General features: G+C 45.9%; 1 protein-coding gene across 11 annotated transcripts in view; it reads left to right on the top strand.

Annotated features, from left to right (window-relative positions):
- FREM1 (FRAS1 related extracellular matrix 1) overlaps positions 1 to 18,781 on the top strand; it is a 301,861-nt gene that overhangs the window by 85,336 nt on the left and 197,744 nt on the right. For 6 of the 11 annotated variants that reach the window (XM_062208223.1, XM_062208225.1, XM_062208231.1 and 3 more), the window contains one exon: positions 14,291 to 14,419. The exons of the other annotated variants lie outside the window; for them this stretch is intronic. The gene's annotated coding sequence lies outside the window, so the exon portion shown is untranslated. The remainder of the gene's footprint in view (positions 1 to 14,290; positions 14,420 to 18,781) is intronic. 11 annotated transcript variants of the gene reach the window in all.

The raw sequence follows: 18,781 nt of genomic DNA on the forward strand, positions 1-18,781 counted from the left end.
GGCAGAGGCAGAGAGACAGAGAGGTCTTCCATCCGCTGGTTCACTCTCCAAATGGCCACAACGGCTGGAGCTGAGCCAGTCTGAAGCCAGAAGCTTCTTCCAGGTCACCCAGGCCACAGCAGAGAGCTGGATCGGAAGTGGAGCAGCTGGGACTTGAACCAGCGCCCATACGGGATGCCAGCACTGCAGGTGGCGGCCTCACCCACTATGCCACAGCGCCAGCCCCAGACAACTGGTTTTGATAAAGGGAGGGGAAAGAAAGCTCGAGGCCAAAGGTATTTGTGACTAAGAAATGGAAATGGGAGGATGTGGACACAAACTTTGTCCCTTTCTTATCAGCCAGGCTGAATGTGTCTGAACTGAATGATGAAAGCCTTGCCTTGTATTCAGACGTAGCATAGAAGAACTGTATTCTTTATTTATGGCATTGTCCCATCCTGAGCTGTTTCAGAATTCGATTGTGTTTTACTTTCTGGTGTTTTGAGTGAAGTCAGAATGTTTTTTCTACCTCCTAACATTGCAGTGATATGAACCTGTGATTTTCCTGAGACTGGATTTTACAGACATTCCCGTTCTGTGCACTGCCTGGCCTGGCTTGTGTCTAGGAAAACTAGTTCCCTCAAGCCTTGCCAAATGTGAGATAACCAGAGCTGACTTTCTTTACAACCCTGGGAGGTAGCGCTTTAAGGCATGGTGGGTGTTTCTGGATGCAAGGTCTTTGGTTTCTGTATTTGTTGAAACCTCAGTTTAATACCTTGGTTGAGGAATACACAAGGGCATTCCTGTTTCAAGAGCAGGAAGGAAGAGAGGCTGGGAAAGTGAAAGGCCTTCACATGCTCAGGAATAAGAGTCCCAACAGCTCTTCACGGAATGATAGAGTTATCATGAGTTCTTTTCCCTGACAGAGAGCAAGCTGATCTCACACTGATGCAAATATGAGTGTGGACAGAGGTCTGGCCTCCCATGGAATCCCTGCTTCACTCCATTGGATAAAAGCCATCGTCCTCCTGGAGTGAGAGGGAGTAATGAATTGCTTTGGGATATATAGGTTCATGGGCTCCATTACATGGTGGATAAGAAAGGCACGGGCTTCGGGGTCAGAACTGAGTTCCAGTTCATGCTCTGGTGTGCACTAGCTGAATACTTTGGGCCAGTTACTCACCTCTGCTCGCCTTCAGTTTCTTCAGTGACTATCTCACGGGGTCAGAAGGAAGGGTGCAGCACATAGGCTGGTCCCCAGGAGGGGCTCAGGGGATGCTAATATCCCTTTTGCTCTCACCTCTTTCTACTGGAGATGTTGCAGTGCTTCACAAAGCAGTGAAGCAGACATCCAGAAAATTGGTAAAGACAAACTCTCAAGAGCTGATTTCCTTTTAACAATCATTCACAATAAATGGCCTTGAATCATCTTCTCAAAGCAGGAGATAGATTCCATGAACTACCTCCTAATGATCTTAAAATGATTTCTCTATGTATTTAATGTATCACATGTCAGAGAAGCACGTTTTAGCAAAAATATTAAAAGTTTCATTCATGGCCGGCGCTGCGGCTCACTAGGCTAATCCTCCGCCTGTGGTGCCAGCACCCCGGGGTTCTAGTCCCGACTGGGGCACCGGTTCTGTCCCGGTCGCTCCTCTTCCTGTCCAGCTCTCTGCTGTTGTCCGGGAGTGCAGTGGAGGATGGCCCAAGTCCTTGGGCCCTGCACCCGCATGGGAGACCAGGAGAAGCACCTGGCTCCTGGCTTCAGATCAGCAAGATGCGCTGGCCGCAGCACGCCAGCTGCAGCGGCCACTGGGGGGTGAACCAACGGAAAAAGGAAGACCTTTCTCTCTGTCTCTCTCACTGTCCACTCTGCCTTCAAAAAAAAAAAAAAAGTTCATTCATGCTAAGAGCAGAAAGTGAGAATTATGATTTTGTATTTTCAAACATGGTACTAGGTACTTTCCTATACATGCCCTCTTCTTCATCCATGTAAAATGCATAGAACAATGAGTTTTGAACTTCTGCCTGTGGTCTTTAGCAAGCAACACATTCTAATTGTATATTACATATTATATAATTATATATTATATAGGCTGTAATTACACACAGTTATACAAAATTATATATTACTTATAAAAATTAAAGCAAACGTTTTATTAAATAATACTTACTCTTAGTATGTGGGGAGTATTATGGATAATTTCTATTCTATGCCCTTTCATTTTGTTGTAAAGTTTGAGTGTAACTCATTCAATTGATGTTATGACTTGCCAGTGTATAGCTACTTTCATCTTGAAAAACAATCTGCCCTACATTCTTTGGTACTAGTATCTACATTTTTTTCTTTACAGTGGAAATGGAAAATCCCCAAGCATGCAAGGCATGCCCAGGGCCACATGGTCAGGAAGTGTCTGCATTCTGATTTGAATTTAGAGTTCTGAGAGGCGGCAAGATGGCGGAATAGGCAGGAAGCACACTTAGTCCGGGGGGAGAGAAAGTTTAATATAAGTGGAGATACTGCAGGGTCAAGGAAGAGTAGGGGATGAAACAGCAGAGGAAACTCTTCCGGAACTAGTGATTCACAGTGGACCTGCGTGGAGAGCGTGGGAGCCCAAGTTCGGGACACCAGCAGCAGACTCAACGCACCAGCGCTGGAACGCGAGGTGAGCCGAACCTCCATAGCCCGAGATACCAGCAGGCAAGCGGAAAGAGGAGGCTAGAGGGAACGAGGCTTGAAACTCCGTGGGGAAAAGTTCACCAGGCTAACTAGAAGAGAGAGAAAAAAAAAATAAAAAAAGTGACTGATACGGACACAAGTTTCTCTCTCTCCGCTCACCTCTCACAGGCGAGCAAGACAGAGCAGGCGCCATTTTGGACATACGTCATAAGCAGGGCGACCTCAGGTCTGCACCGGCCCTGAGCCTAGCAGAAAAACCTGACTCTGTGGGGAGGGGTGAAATAACAGGAGATTAGCATCTAACTTGGCAACCCAGTGGGAGACTGCAGGAGAATTGGAGCCCACACTGAGGGCAGCAGAGATTCCCTGTGTGGTCCTTGGGAAAGAGCTTCTGATCTCTGGCTCCTGTGGGTATATCATTTGCCTGCTAACTACCTCCAATTACGTTCAGCTGTGCGGAATTACTTCCCTTTTAAATCAAAAAAAGAAAGAGAGATTTACCACACCTAACCTGGGAGTGTCATCCTTGACACACCCTCAACCCTGAAGAACCAAACACAGCTCTCAGTCCACACTCATCTCAAGCCTCTAAGGCTCCACTGAAAGCAGACAGTCCACTTAATATAGAGCCATAGTGTAACAAGAAAAAACACCACAGTGAAGAAACCAAATATCTCCAACATGCCAAACAACAAACGCAAAAACCAAGCTAACAAGAACAAGGAAGAAACTATGACGCCCCCAAATGAAAAAGACACCCCAATTCAAGATTATGAAGATGATAAGATCGAAGAAATGCAAGAAGCAGATCTCAAAAAATTGATAAGAACATTAAGAAGTTCTCAAAAACAAATTCTTGAACTACAGAAATCCTTCATGGACAAGATAGAAAATCTCTCTCGTGAAAGTGAAATATTAAGGAGGAATCAAAATGAAATGAAACAACTAGTGGAACAAGAAACTCTGATAGTGACTAGAAATCATAATGAAATGAAGAGTTCAATAGATCAAATGACAAACACATTAGAGAGCCTTAAAAACAGAATGGGCGAAGCAGAAGAGAGAATATCAGACTTAGAAGACAGAGAACAGGAAAGGAAACAGGCAAACCAAAGAAAAGAAGAAGAAATTAGAAATCTAAAAAATATTGTCAGGAATTTACAGGATACTATTAAAAAACCCAACATTCGGGTTCTAGGAGTTCCTGAAGGCATGGAGAGGGAGAAAGGATTAGAAGGCATTTTCAGTGAGATACTAGCAGAAAATTTCCCAGGTTTGGAGAAGGACAGAGGCATCTTAGTACAGGAAGCTTATAGAACCCCTAATAAACATGACCAAAAGAGATCCTCACCACGACATGTTGTAATCAAACTCACCACAGTGAAACATAAAGAAAAGATCCTAAAAGGTGCAAGAGAGAAACGTCGGATCACTCTTAGAGGATCTCCAATTAGACTCACAGCAGACTTCTCATCTGAATTTAGAGTTCTGATTCTGGAGCCAGGCTGTCTATACTGCTGTGCCGCCCTTTGCAAGCCATTCCTGTTTTCCTGTATGTATATGTACCTATTTCCCAATACTCTTCGCTCTAAAGAAGCCATGAAGCTATTTGCAGGGTCAATCCAGGGAGGGATTATGTAGCCACAGTAGGCATGCAAAGTGCAACTCCTAGAGCTCTCTCCTTTGTCCCCATCACAGCGTTTTTGGTAAGCACTCTCTATACGCTGAAAATTTGGCCTTGTTATTCAGATGTTTAAAAATACAGTTTTGGGGCAGTGGTTAAGACACTGCTTGGAACACCTGTGTCCTGTATTGAATTACCTTGATTTGAGTCCCTGCTCTGCTTCTGGCTTGTTGTTAATGCACACTCTGGGAGGCAGCAGGTGATGTCACAAGTAGTTGGGTCCCTGCTGATGTGGGAGAACTGGATGGAGTTCTGGACTCTTGGCTTTGGCCTGGCCCAGTCCTGGCTTTGCAGGCATTTTGGAAGTAAACCAGTGGATGAAAGATTGTTTCCTGTCTCTATCTCTCCACCTTTCAAATAAAATGAAATGTCTCCAAAGGGAGTCATACATTTCTGGTTGGAACTGAGGGGAAAAATGTCAACTTAGTGTTTACCTTTCATACCCACTTAGGGGATTAACCAAATCAAGGGGCCAAAGCAAGGGGATCATGTTACATCCCTTGGATTCATTTTGATTTTTTCCCCACTAATGCCTAAAGAAAGCCAGAGAATCTGACACACCTACATTTTGTCATCTACTGTGTTCTTCCAACGACATGTTACTTTCTGGAATTTTTTTTTCTATTTTTTAAAAGTGAATCTGAAAGAGTTAGAGAGTGATGGAGATGGCGGCGGGGGGGCCAGGGCGGGAGGCTTCATTCCCTAAATGGTCACAATGTCCAGGACTGGGCCAGACTGAAGCCAGGAGCCAGGAGCTTCATCTGCGTCTCCCACTTGGGTGCAGGGGCCCAAGTACCTGGGCCATCTTCCACTGCTTTCCCAAGCACATTAGTAGGTAGCTGTGTTGGAAATGAAGTAGCGAGAGCCAGAACCAGCACCCATAGGGATGCCAGTGTTGTAGGCAGCAGCTTTACCCACTATGCCACAATGCTGGCCCCATGGAAATCTTCAAAGTAATAAGCTTGGCAACTCCAGTGTAAAGAAATGGCCAGTGTGCTTATATATAAATCTTTGACTGGAACAGTCTGGAGAGACTGCACATGGCCTTGCCCCCGCCTAAAGTCCGATGGAAGGATTTAGCGTATCCGTGAGATTTTTCACAAAACAGCTGCAGGTGTCTGCCAAGCCAGTCTCCCAGTGCCTCACCAAGGGCAATTTCTCAGACAACTCTCCCTGTCCAAACCTGAAGTTTAGCCTGGTGAGTCAGCACAGATTCTGACATTCTGATTCTAAACCTGATTCAAATTGCTAGAGTGTGTAAGTGATTACTGCAAATTATTGAGTTTGTTCAAAAAGTTAAATGAGCTAGAGAAAGAGATTGCAGGCTTTGATGGAACTCAAAAACTGCAAAGGATAGGCTAATGCCCAGGAGACCAGAGTCATCTCCATAAAGTTAGGTCATTCATTCAGTCAACAAACAGGTTTTAGGTGTTTACTATGTGCCCTTGCCTTGAGGTGTGCACGCGTTACAAAGTAAATTCCCTTCTACCTCTTTGGTCCACTCACTTTGGGTGATTGGGAGCTTTGGCTGAGCTAAGTTTCTGGTTCTGATAGTGACACAATGGCACCTCATTGGAGATCACTGGAGACAGGATTGGGGTAGGGTAAAAGTGGAGTTGGGCAATCTCAGATCATTTTGCTTAATGGATAGTTTTGAAGTATGGAAGTATACAAGGTTAACTCTGCATGAAACAGAACTGGGACTACTGGAAATTTACTTTGCTCTGCAGTCAGGAGTAAAAATAATTCCAGTAAGAGCAAAGGAACAGCAGTTGACAGTTAATTTTTCCTTATCTTATTAATATAGTATTTCAGTTCAGGCCAATGCCCACTGTGTACATCTCATCATAAAAGCCACAGAGACTAACTTTGAGATATTTCGTACTTTTTTTTTCCCCAAGACCCAGAGGCTTTCATTACACTTTTAGAACTTTTCATTAAAATTACAGGGCCCTATGGGGGCCAGCACTGTGGTGCAGTAGGTTAAAGCCCCAGCCTGCAGTGCCCGCATCTCATATGGATGCTGGTTCAAGTCTTGACTGCTCCACTTCTGATCCAGCTCCCTACTAATGTGCCTGGGAAAGCAGTGGAAGATGGCCCAAGTCCTTGGGTTCCTGCCACCCATCTGGGAGACTCAGAAGAAGCTCCTGGCTTCTGATCAGTTCTCACCATTGCAGCCATTTGGGGGGTGAACCAGCAGACGGAAGGCTTCTCTGCCTCTGTCTCTACCTCCTACCTCTCTCTATAGCTCTTTCAAATAAATCTTTTTTTAAAAAAATTACAAGGCCCTTGCAGGGAGAAATTCTCTCTTCCACCTTGCTCAGAGCCACCGTTTACCTGTAGTAGCAGGGGAGGGTGACACAGCAGCAAGCAGAGTGAAATGGTTGTGTTTTTTCTTGATTGTTGTCTTCTTCTCCAATCCTCAGCACCCCCATGCATGCTGGGCAGGCAAGAGAGCACAACACTTAAGGGCTGGAGTTGCCTCTGATTATCAGAGGTTGATGAAAGGAGGCTGGTCAAACAGCTGGGGTTTGTCAATAATCTTACATTTTGAAAAGAGAAGGAGTGAATTGGGCTGGCCTTGTGGTGCAGGAGGTTAAGCTGTTGCTTGGGATGCCTGGATCTCCTGTTGGATTGCCATTAGAGTCCTGCCTCCTCCACTTGCAATCCAGTTCCCTGCTAATGCATCTAGGAAGGCAGCAGTGATGGCTCAAGTACTTGGGCTCCTGCCACCCACGTGGGAGAGCGGCATGGAGTTCCTGGCTTCAGCTTGGCTCAGTCCTGGCTTTTGGGAACGCTTGGGAATTGAACCTGAGGACGGAAGACCCTCTCTGTCTCCCGCACATCTCTCACTCTTCCTTTCAAATGAACAAGTAAATCTTGAAAAAAGAGATGAATAATATTTATTTACCCCTATGCTGAGGATTGTTATTTCCTAAATTATCTTAAACTATTTATTCTACCTCAATCCTTTTTTCCTATGCATTTCCAAATCCATTAGAAGAAAGCTACAGTTGAGATTTAGCTGGGAGTTGATCAGTCACAGGTACCTTCGGTTCCTTGCCTCCATCTTCATCTCTTTTCCTCTCCTGGCTTTATTGTCCAGTCCCTCTCCACTGCTCAGAACAAAGTCTTCCTTTGTTTGATGCTAGAATGCATCTTCCTCATGCAGCAGTTGTGAGGATGAATGACATAAAAATAAACAATAACTGAAGAGCTTGGTCAGTGCTTGCTCTGAGAGTGTAAGTAGCAGAAGGAATTTCTTGGGTGTATACACAGGGTGACAGCCCAGGGACCCATGCTTAAAAGAGACCCACAGGCATTTCGTGCCCAATGTTTTCTTATGTATTGAAATACTTTTTTATTGAAATGCTTCATAATTTTTGTGTAAGGGAACACACATTTTCATTTTGTGCTGGGTCCCACCGATCCTGTAGCAGCCCCTGGTTAGCTGTGAACAGGCAAGACCATGCTTTCAGTAGTGCTGTCTCCTGATGCAATCCACATTGCTGATAATAGCATGATACTCAATATCCTAAAGATTTACTTTCACGCCTGGATGTTCACACACCACATTTCCGTTCCCTCAGTTGCCGCTGTAAGACAGCTAACAAATACTTGCTGTGTGGTATGTTTAAGACATAGCTATCTTTTACATACCACCAAGAAATCTGAGCTCCTTTCCATCCAAAGGATCAGTGTGATTAAGGGATTTATAGAATTTTCAGAAGCATGCCCCCAGCTTCACCTGCTTCTCTGATTCCCCAAACAAAGCAGAGAGATCCTCGGCTCTCACATTATAGAAAGAACCATTGTATTAGCCAGGGTTCTCCAAAGAAACAGAACCAATGGGATTTATAGAGGCACAGAGGATGACCTTGCTTATGAAGGGTTGGCTCCTTGATTGTGGAGGACAAGAATGCCCACTGTCTGCTGTCTGCAAGCTGGAGGTTCTAGAAAGCCAGTCGTGTGGCTCAAGTTCCAACCCGAAGACTTGAGAATTGGGGGCTGATGGTGGGAGATTGGGTCTGAGTCCCAAGGGCCAGAGAACCAGGCCAGGAGAAGATGGATGTCCCAGCTCAAGCAGTGACAGAACTGATTCTTCCTCTATCTCTTGTTCTACTCAGGCCTTCAGTGGATTGGATGATGTTCACACTTTGGTGAGGGCAGATCTGCTGTGCTCAGTCCCCTGATTCAAACGCTCATCTTTGGGTCCGGCGCAGTGGGTTAACGCTCTGACCTGAGGTGCCAGCATCCCATATGGATGCCAGTTCTAGTCCTGGCTGCTCCTCTTCCAGTCCAGCTCTCTGCTATGGCCTGGGATAGCAGTAGAAGATGGTCCAAGTCCTTGGGCCCCTGCACCTGCGTGGGAGCCCCAGAAGAAGCTCCTGGCTTTGGATCAGTGCAGCTCTGGCCATTGCAGTCATCTGGGGAGTGAACCAGCGGATGGAAGAACTCTCTCTCTGTCTTACCTCTCTCTGTAACTCTTTCAAGTAAATAAAAATAAATCTTTTTTTTAAAAATGCTCATCTTTTCTGGACACATCCATCAGCAAGTCCTGCCAGTTTTCTTATCTCCTGGGTTCTACCTGTGAACATGACCGACGTTGTGCCTGCCCTGAGCTCACAGTCTAGTGAGAGAGAGACCAGAGGTTACAAGGAGCGCTAGGATAAAGGAGTACTGTGTGCTATAGGTGTACAAGAGGGGTCCTAAAGCACATAGAGGGTCCAGTGGGGTTCTGGAAGAGGGGATTTTATTCCAAGTTGATACTTGAAGGATGAAAAGGCAAGGGGGTAGTTTATCCCTTTAAGCCTGGCTTTAGTGATAGTTAGCCTAAGGAAAGCAAAGCACCTTATGTGGAGGTACAAGAAGGCTTTGAGGTCAACTTGACCTGAATTTGACCTTTTTGCTGCTATCTAGCTGTGTGACTTCAGAAAAAATGACCCTCTGTTGTGTCATCTGTGAAATAATTGTAATATCTACTTCATTTGGCTGTGATAGAGGGAGGAGTTGATTTCCTAGGTATCTTACATGCTATGTGCTAAAGGGTAAGTGTTAAATAATGGCTAGTAGTATTTCAAGACATATTAGTTGTGTTCTCAGTGTAGCAGCTAGCATTGTTGGGCTGAAATTATGAAACTCTGAAGCAGAGTTTGGTTTTAAAGTCATAACAAGCCTGGTTTCTCATCATTTACAGTTTGGCTGCAAATTCCTGCCTTCCAGTGCCTCTGATATAGGAGAACTAGGCAGGAAGGTTACGTAGGCATAGATGAGTTGGAGTCACAATTTATGCCAGCCCTGTGTTGTAACTCTACCCCCTTACCTATGAATCTAGTAGACCTACTTTCCCATGATGCACCTGTTTCTCGCCCAAGATCAGCGAGAAAGAGATGCCATATTGGCCATGAGGAAGTTAAGCTCTATGTGGAGGCACCATGAAACCCTTAGAAAGTCTCAGGCATGCCAAACACCACCTCATTTGTATATTTAACTAGGGCATCAGCTCATATCTCATAAGAGACTGATAACGAGAGGATCTCTCCTCCTCTTGCTCTGGGCTTCTGGACCAAGTATAGGCAACTCTCTGGCCCACTGATATGGTGTCATATGGTGTTGCCCACTATCGTACATGACTGTATAGTCACTCTTTTTAAAATGAGTCCTCTCATTGTGCACTTCTTTGAATTCTTACTTCCGTGGAGGCATGGACCTGGAATGAAGATTAAGATACATAAGCACGTACCACCTCCACCATAGTGGAGCAGCCTTTTTACCATGAGGAGCAAGTTTTCTCTTGTTAGTGTCAAGACACAATGGCTAGGGACCTCTTGGGAGAACTGTCAAAACATGAGACCTGTTGAGGGGGAGTCAATCCCATCCACTGTGTTCAGCTGAGTCCCAAACAGGAAGTTATGTGGTCAGTCATCCAGGATTAAAACCAGGGATCCTTATTAATATGGATATTTGAGATATGGAAGCCATAGCCCTGGGGAAAGAACTGGGAATACTCAAACTCCTTGGAAAGCATTTGCTACATGCAATTTATTTGTGGTTGGAGCAGATAGCATCTGTGACAATGAGAACCTCAGGATTCACCCCTTGTCACTTGGTCTCCTAATTATTGCCATCTGTCCTATCTGTCCTGTTCATTGAGTTGGCTGTGACAGGGTCCTACCTGCTCTGTGGTCAGCCTGGACCACAGTGAAACCATGACTGTTGTTTGTGGCGCTCTGCCTAACAGCCTACTCACCAGAGTTTGATTTCCTCCCAGAAATACGATGCAGGACTCTTTTTTTTTTCCTAAGGCATAAAAATGTTCTGAGTAGGGTCAGGACCTCTGGCTGATTTGGATCATGTCCCATACAGAATTGTTTCTGAAATAGTATGGGTTTCTTGAAGACCCTTTCAACTTCCTCTCTGTAGCTTTTATTATTATTATTATTATTCATCCATTGAGAAACAATCAAACCTATGCTCAAAGCAGCATGAAAAGAGGAAGCTCCGATCCCTGAAATCAGAGTGAGCACCTAATTACAGAGATGAAACAAGCTGATATGACAGTGAGGCTTGCGCACGTGTGCCTGATATGTGGGGATGAACTCTCTGTTAATAAAAATGAAGGCTGGAGTTCACACTGAACCTTTGATTGGTTTGTAGTTGTGAGGAGTCAATGATCTAGATCCAAGGGTCCCCTGGGGAAGCCTGACTTAGCATCTTGCTGAGTAAAACTGGGTGACTTGACACATGAGCCATCTGCTGTTTACCCTCAGCATGCATCTCAGATATTGTATATACAAAATCTTCAATCTTCCAAACAACATGATTACTATTATCTTTTCACAGATGAGGAGACCATCTCAGAGAGGTTAAGTAGTTTACCCCAAGCCACACAGTAAGAAGATTGATGAAATGTGCTGCTTCCCTTCTCTGTAATGCTGGCCATGTTGCAGATACTTTGAAACTCCAATTTCTTTTCTTTAAGATGGGATTGAAAGATAATTTAGGGACAGGAAGTGTGGTACAGTGTGTTGGGAAGCCTGCATCTGGTTTGAGTCCCAGCTCCACTTCCAACCCAGCTCCCTGTTAATGTACCCAGAAAGCAGCAGCAGATGATGACCCAAGTCCTTGGGTTCTGCCATTCACAAGGGAGACCCAGATGGAGCTCCTGGCTTCTGGTTTCAGCCCAGCCCATACGTGACTGCTGTGGGCATTTGGGGAGTGAACCAGTAGATAGAAGCTCTTCCTCTGTCTCTGTCATTCCACCTTTCAAATATAAAATATATAAATCTTTAAGAAAATAATTTGGCTGTCAAAAGGATAAAAAGACAATAAATCTCTTGCAAAGGGGCTTGAAAAACTGTAGAATGCTACAAAAATGTAACTTAATATTATACAGAACATTTACAATTTATTATTATTTTTTGCCAGGAAGAGTTAGAGGAAAAGGTCTTCCTTCCGTTGGTTCACCCCCCAAATGGCTGCTATGGCTGGCGCGCTGCACCGATCCAAAGCCAGGAGCCAGGTGCTTCCTCCTGGTCTCCCATGCAGGTGCAGGGTCCAAGCAGTTGGGCCACCCTCCACTGCCCTCCTGGGCCACAGCAGAGAGCTGGACTGGAAGAGGAGCCAGCAGGACAGAATCCGGCACCTCAACTGGGACTAGAACCCAGGGTACCGGCACTGCAGGCAGAGGATTAGCCTAGTGAGCTGTGGTGCTGGCCAGAACATTTACAATTAACTTCTCAACTCATTCTTGGGCTATTTTATGGTAAAACAGGCCTCAGGTCCCTGTGTAAGAGCCTATTAGTGACACAGCTTTCTGTATCTTTCAGCTTCTAATGCATTTGCCACCAGGATGACGGGATCATTCATTTGAGAGATGAGAATCAAGGGTTCTGTTTTGGACATCTTGAGTTTGAGAGATCTCCCAGATATACCATACAGGATATGTGCACCCTACCCTGATCCCAGACAACATGTCCAAATCACTGTTTCCAATTGGAAGTTCCCAAGACACTCTGATTTAGTGCCTGTTAAAGGACCACGCGTGTTGTGATTGGATGTGAAACAGGACACATGGTTTGCTTTATGGTCCATCTGCAGCCCTTATAAAGGCCACATTTTTGGGGGAGGGTGGTGTTTGAAGTTCTAGCGAAGGTCACAAGGCTTTAACAATCAGGCAAACTTTATTAAAATATCAGTTCTTATTTTCCTCTCTGGACTAGAGGAAGCCATGGAACGAAGAATCAGAGAAGCCCAGGTCGTGATATTGAGTTTACGCTTCCCATTTCCCTTTGATTGATTAGCCAGTCTCCCTGAGAAGCTGCTTTTGCTATTCTACTGGCAGTTGTTCATCTATGGCACCTTAGTACCCCTCACTGGGGAGTCGTTTTTCCCATCTTCCTCTGTTGCACATTCTTTTTATTTATTTTTATTTATTTTTTATTTTTTGACAGGCAGAGTGGACAGTGAGAGAGAGAGAGACAGAGAAAGGTCTTCCTTTGCCGTTGGTTCACCCTCCAATGGCCGCCACGGCTGGCGCGCTGCGGCCAGTGCACCGCGCTGATCTGAAGCCAGGAGCCAGGTGCTTCTCCTGGTCTCCCATGGGGTGCAGGGCCCAAGCACTTGGGCCATCCTCCACTGCATTCCCTGGCCACAGCAGAGAGCTGGCCTGGAAGAGGGGCAACTGGGACAGAATCCGGCGCCCCAAACGGGACTAGAACCCTGTGTGCTGGCGCCGCAAGGCGGAGGATTAGCCTAGTGAGCTGTGGCGCTGGCCCCTCTGTTGCATATTTAGCACTAACTTCTATCCCCCTTTCCGGAAGATTTGTCATTGTTTTGGATGTGGATTGAAAACAAATTCTTAACTTTTTTTATTTCAAATGTTTTATTTCCTTACTTTGTAATGGTTAAAAATTCTAATTTTCCTTCTTCTCTTCCTTTTTTCTTCCTCTTTATGATTATTATTGTCTGACATATCTGAATTTCCTGCTTATACATTTTCCCCTATATGATTCACTTTGTTTCCTTTGGACCAAAGTACTAGAGGCTGGGATAGAGGAAGTAAATGACTTTTTTTTTTTTTTTTGTAATTGACTTTCTTACTTTCCCTGTCAGTGGCACTACTTTGTCCTCCTTTTTTTATTTTTTAAAAAATATTTATTTATTTGAAAGAGTTGAAGAGAGAGAGCTCTCTGCCATCTTCTGGTTCACTCCCCAAGTATATGTACACAAATACTTCGTATTACAAACATCCAGAGATTCAGACAATGTGAAAATCTGATTAAGACCATACTCCAGGACCATTCCCTGCTATTCCCTGCAATAGCTAGGGCTAAGCCAAGAGCTAGGAGCTTCATTCAGGTCTTCCATGTGGATTATGGGGCCCAAATACTTGGGCTGTCTTCTGCTGCTTTTCTCAGGCCATTAGCAGGGAGTTGGATTGGAAGTAGAGTGGCCGGGACTTGAACTTGCATCCTTATGGGATGTAGGCATTGCAGGCAGTGGCTTTACCCTCAATGCCACAGCACCGACCCCCTACTTTCTCCACCTTTTAACTTGCTCCAGGAGGTCCAAATTTGTTTCAAATGCCTCCTCCTAGCACTCAACATTTTTCTGAAGGGTGTATATCTACTCTCTTTAGCCATTAACTGGAATTTGCTTTTAACGTAAAGAACCAAGGGGCTTTGATTATGGAAATGTTACCAGTCCATGCAGATATTCTCTTCTTTGAATCCAAAGATATTCAGGCCTCCTCTTAGAAGTTAGGATTTTAATTTGTGATAGTGCGTTTTGTTTGACCCTTTGACAGGCACAGGGAGCCAACCAGGCCTCATAGAATGTCACACTGAGAGAATGAAATAGAATGTGTAGTATTATTTTAATGTGATAAAAAGTGGAAATCAATCTCCTAGGAGTTGCTTTCTTTCTAAGTCTGGATCTCTCCGTAGGAGATAAAAGTTGCTTCTCTGGGCCTGGACATGGGAGCTGAGATTTATTTCCTGCTCAGAAGAGACAGATGTGGAATCACAAAGATCTACACTCCTCTCGCCTCCCCTCCACTTTGGGCCTGAAGACGGGTAAGGGCCCAACATGTGGATGTGGTAGATCCTTTCTGTACACTTGAAAGGGATTCCATGACAATTGGTGCTTCCCTTTTGGGTGGGCCTGCTTGCTTGTGGCTTCTTTGCTTCCTGTGGCCCCTCCTGGGTCCTTCAGTGGCCCTGGCCTTGACAGCATGAACGAGGAGGAGGGTAAGGACTCATTTTGTTTGTTTGTTTGATAGGCAGAGTGGACAGAGAGAGAGAGAGAGAAAGGTCTTCCTTTTCTGTTGGTTCACCCCACAATGGCCGCTGCAGCCGGCGCACCACGCTGATCAGAAGCCAGGAACCAGGTGCTTCTCCTGGTCTCCCATGGGGTGCAGGGCCCAAGCACTTGGGCCATCCTCCACTGCACTCCCGGGCTACAGCAGAGAGCTGGACAGGAAGAGGAGCAACCGGGACAGAATCTGGTGCCCTGACTGGGACTAGAACCCAGTGTGCCGGCGCCGCAGCTCACTAGGCTAATCCTCCGCCTGCGGTACCAGCCATGGGTAAGGACTCATTTGTCATCTTTGTCCAAGTTGACTTCAGTGGCTAAGTCCATAGAGGAAAGATGACGTAGCAGCTGGCTGGCTGTACCTTCTCATGAAGGCTAAGAGTGTGGAAGCAGGGCTTGTCTCCCCAGTGTCATCAGGAGTGACAGATGCTTCAGGGGGCAGGTGGAAGCAGAGCTCCCCAAAGGACTTGGGGGTCATTTGGATTTCTCCTTGCCCTTCTGAACCCAGGGCCTCACAACCTCTAAGCTTCCAGTTCCATTTTTGGAGGATGAAGTTTTCTGGAGACTGAGTAGGTAAATTTTGGCCCTTTGATGATTGTGCAGCTCCATCCACTCCATCCCATAACTGTATTATGTTCAAGGCAAACTGGGAACAGATGGAAGACTGGTTCAGGCCCTGGAGTATGGTCTCAATCAGATTTTCACATTGTCTGAATCTCTGGATGTTTGTAATGCAAAGTATTTGTGTACATATTAATATAATAACAGTATTGTAACAAATTTAGAAACAGAATATCTTCACAGATACAATGAAGGAGCTCAGGCTAGTGACATGTGTGCCACGCCACTGTCAAACTCCCTCCATAAACTTGGTCACCTTCAGGAAGCCAAAGCTGTCAGAGTTGAAACTGATTCCTTGTTTTCTCTAAGCTGGAATTCCTGGAATTCCCTAATACTTTCCCCAAAACTTACCAGAGACAGAAGACATGTCCTCACTCTCTGTTTAGGGAAGAAAAATAGATTTAGGAATCATTACCCCTGGCTAGGAGAAACAGATTATCCTTTGTAGAGAATGTGGTAATGCAAGAACTAATTATATTGCACTTCATGGAGAGATTTTGCAGAAAGTAGGGGATGGAAGAGAAGTTTCTGGCTTACCAAAAGAAGTACACCCCCAGAGGCAGAGCCTGGGGCTATGGTGAGTGAGGCTGATGGACTGGATGTCCTTCGGGCTATCCAGGCCTGGCTAGGGACACAGGCTCCTGGGAGCAAGAGAAAGGGTTGCTTCACACACAGCTGCTTGTGGGGCATGGAGGGTAGAGATTAGGCTGGTGTTTGGAACACCAGCATTTCACTAGGGGTGCTTGGTTTTGAGGCTCAGCTCTGGTACTGACTTCAGTTTTTGCAGATGCACACTTTGGGAGGCAGCCGATGATGGCCTCAAGTGATTGGATCCTTGCCATCCATGTAGGAGACCCAGATTGAATTCCTGGCTCCTGGTTCCTGGCTTCAGCCTGGTCCAGCCTTGGCTGTTGCAGTTATTTAGGGAGTGAGCCAGTAGATCTCTTTTTCCCCCCACTCCCTCTTTCCATCTCTCTACCTGTCAAATAAAATTAATAAAAGTTTAGAAACCTACAGTTGCTCATCCTGGAAACCTATAGTTGTTTGGGCCTGCTGACTCTATGAAACGCACATTAATGCTTATGGCATCAAACTCTCAGGATGCAGGCTGCTCAAAGGCTGCAGCATTGGCTTTCAGGTCTTTCCCTTTCCCAAAGGGAAGTCCATTGTGTATTTGGGCTATGCTGGGTCCCTAGGTCCCTCCTTGAATGAACAATCTTGTCTTGCACTATCACAAGCCCCAGTTTCTGGCTATGATGCAGCTACACTTGTGCGTTTCAGTACCCCCTTTGCCTAGAGAAGCAACTCTCATTTCAGAGGTGCACACTGTTTTAGGGGCAGAATGTGGATTTTCTTGTCCCTCCCCTCATTTATTTATTTATTTATTTATTTATTTATTTTGACAGGCAGAGTGGATAGTGAGAGAGAGAGACAGAGAGAAAGGTCTTCCTTTTTGCCGTTGGTTCACCCTCCAATGGCCGCTGCGGCCGGCGCATCTCGCTGATCCGAAGCCAGGAGCCAGGTGCTTCTCCTGGTCTCCCATGGGGTGCAGGGCCCAAGCACTTGGGCCATCCTCCACTGCCTTCCTGGGCCATAGCAGAGAGCTGGCCTGGAAGAGGGGCAACCGGGATAGAATCTGGCTCCCCGACCGGGACTAGAACCCGGTGTGCCGGCGCCGCAAGGTGGAGGATTAGCCTGTTAAGCCACGGCGCCGGCCTGTCCCTCCCCTCTTTTCCACGGACACAGCCTCTGAAATAAAGGCCTCATCCTACTTTTAAACTGAGGCCATGTTGTGACCAGAAGTCTGTTTATTTCCTGTTCTCTTGGAATGAGTGTTCCTTAGCCCTGCACTCCCTTTTTAAATATTTTCCTGCAAAGAGTTCCATGAGTTCATCATGCAGCTCTTTGAGATTTCAAAGGGTTAGTCTGATTAGTGAGAGAGGTAACAACTTGTCCAAAGTCATGACCTGGAAATTTTGCCTCCATATCCAACCAATAGTCCTTCCATTACTTCACAAGCACACCAGTGAGGGGGCAAGACCCAAGGCTCAGCTGCATCGAGTCATTCCCATGATGCCATGGGGGCAGGGACAGGGTTAGCAATGTCCCAGTTTCTGCTCTCCTTCTCCTATACTTCTTCTTTAGGAGTCTCTCTAAAACCGTCATCCTCAGTCACTGCTGGTCACTGCTGACACGGGACCTCATGGAAAGGATTAAGGTTAGCTCTGCTAGAGTCTTTACCTTTTAAAAATCCTTCTTTGTTCTTCCTGCCTCTGCACTGATGCTGAAAGATGAGAGAAAGAGAGAGAGAGAGAGAGAGGAAGAGAGAGAGGAAGAAAGAGAGAAAGAGATTGAGACCCATTTGTTACTGTCCTCCTAAGCAAGTCGAAGCCATTCAGCACTGAATGAATTGTGTGGCATTCACTAATGAATTGTGACTTTCTGTATTGATTTCATTGTAATCTGTGTTTTTTTCTTATTCATTGTTAATGTGGATAAAACTATTTTCTATTCATCCTTCCTGTAAAGCTCAAAGAAGCCAGGAGCCGAGGCTTCTTCCAGGTCTCCCACGTAGGTGCAGGGGTCATCCTCCCACTGCTTTCCCCAGGTGCATTAGCAAGGTGCTGGGTGGGAAGTGCAGCAACCAGTACTCATACTAGCACCCATATGGGATGCCAACATGGCAGGCAGAGACTTAACCTCCTATGCCACAGAGCTGGCCCCCACATCTCTAGTCTTTAGGGACACCTGTGAGTGTGCTCCATGCTGTAGGACTCTGCTCCCTTGGTGCTGACAGAGCCAGATCTGATCAGAGTCTATCAGCAGCTCCACCTTGCTCTTCTGGCCGTTCCTAACACAAGGGGCAGGCTTGACCCGGAGACACCTGAGATGGCAGGAGAGCTCCTGGAGAACAATGTTGTGGACTTGTTCTGCTCAGGTGTCCTGAAATCTCCTACTTGGCGACACCAAGCCCCTGAGTCAGGATGTTTGGAATTTTACACTGGAGCCCTCCAGCATACCCAAATAGAGGTTCTGTGAGTTTTGGATAGAAACCCTGGTCCTCACCTTCTTTCCTTTCCCTGCCAAGTTGTTCTCCTAGGCTGTATGTGATCCTTTTCGGGGAGTGCCTGTTCCTGAGAGGTCCCTGTTTTAAATTGGTTTATGGGTGGGTGTTTGGTGCAGCTGTTAAGATGTCATTTGGGACACCTACATCTTATATTGGAATGGCTGAGGATGAGTTTTGGTTCCACTCCTGATTCCAGTTTCCTGCTGGTGCACATGCTGGGAGGCAGCACGTGATGACTCACAGACTTGGATCCCAGACATCCATGTGGGAGAACTGGATCGTGTTCTGTGCTTCTGGCTTGCTCTGACCCTGCCCCAGTGTTGTGGGCATTTGGGAAGAGAACCAGAGAATGGAAGATCTCGCTCTCTTTGCCTTTCAAATAAGTATTGTTTAAAAATAAATGATTTAGGCCGGTGCCGCGGCTCACTAGGCTAAT

The sequence above is a fragment of the Lepus europaeus genome, chromosome 12, assembly GCF_033115175.1.
Source record: "Lepus europaeus isolate LE1 chromosome 12, mLepTim1.pri, whole genome shotgun sequence".
Lineage (NCBI taxonomy): Eukaryota > Metazoa > Chordata > Mammalia > Lagomorpha > Leporidae > Lepus > Lepus europaeus.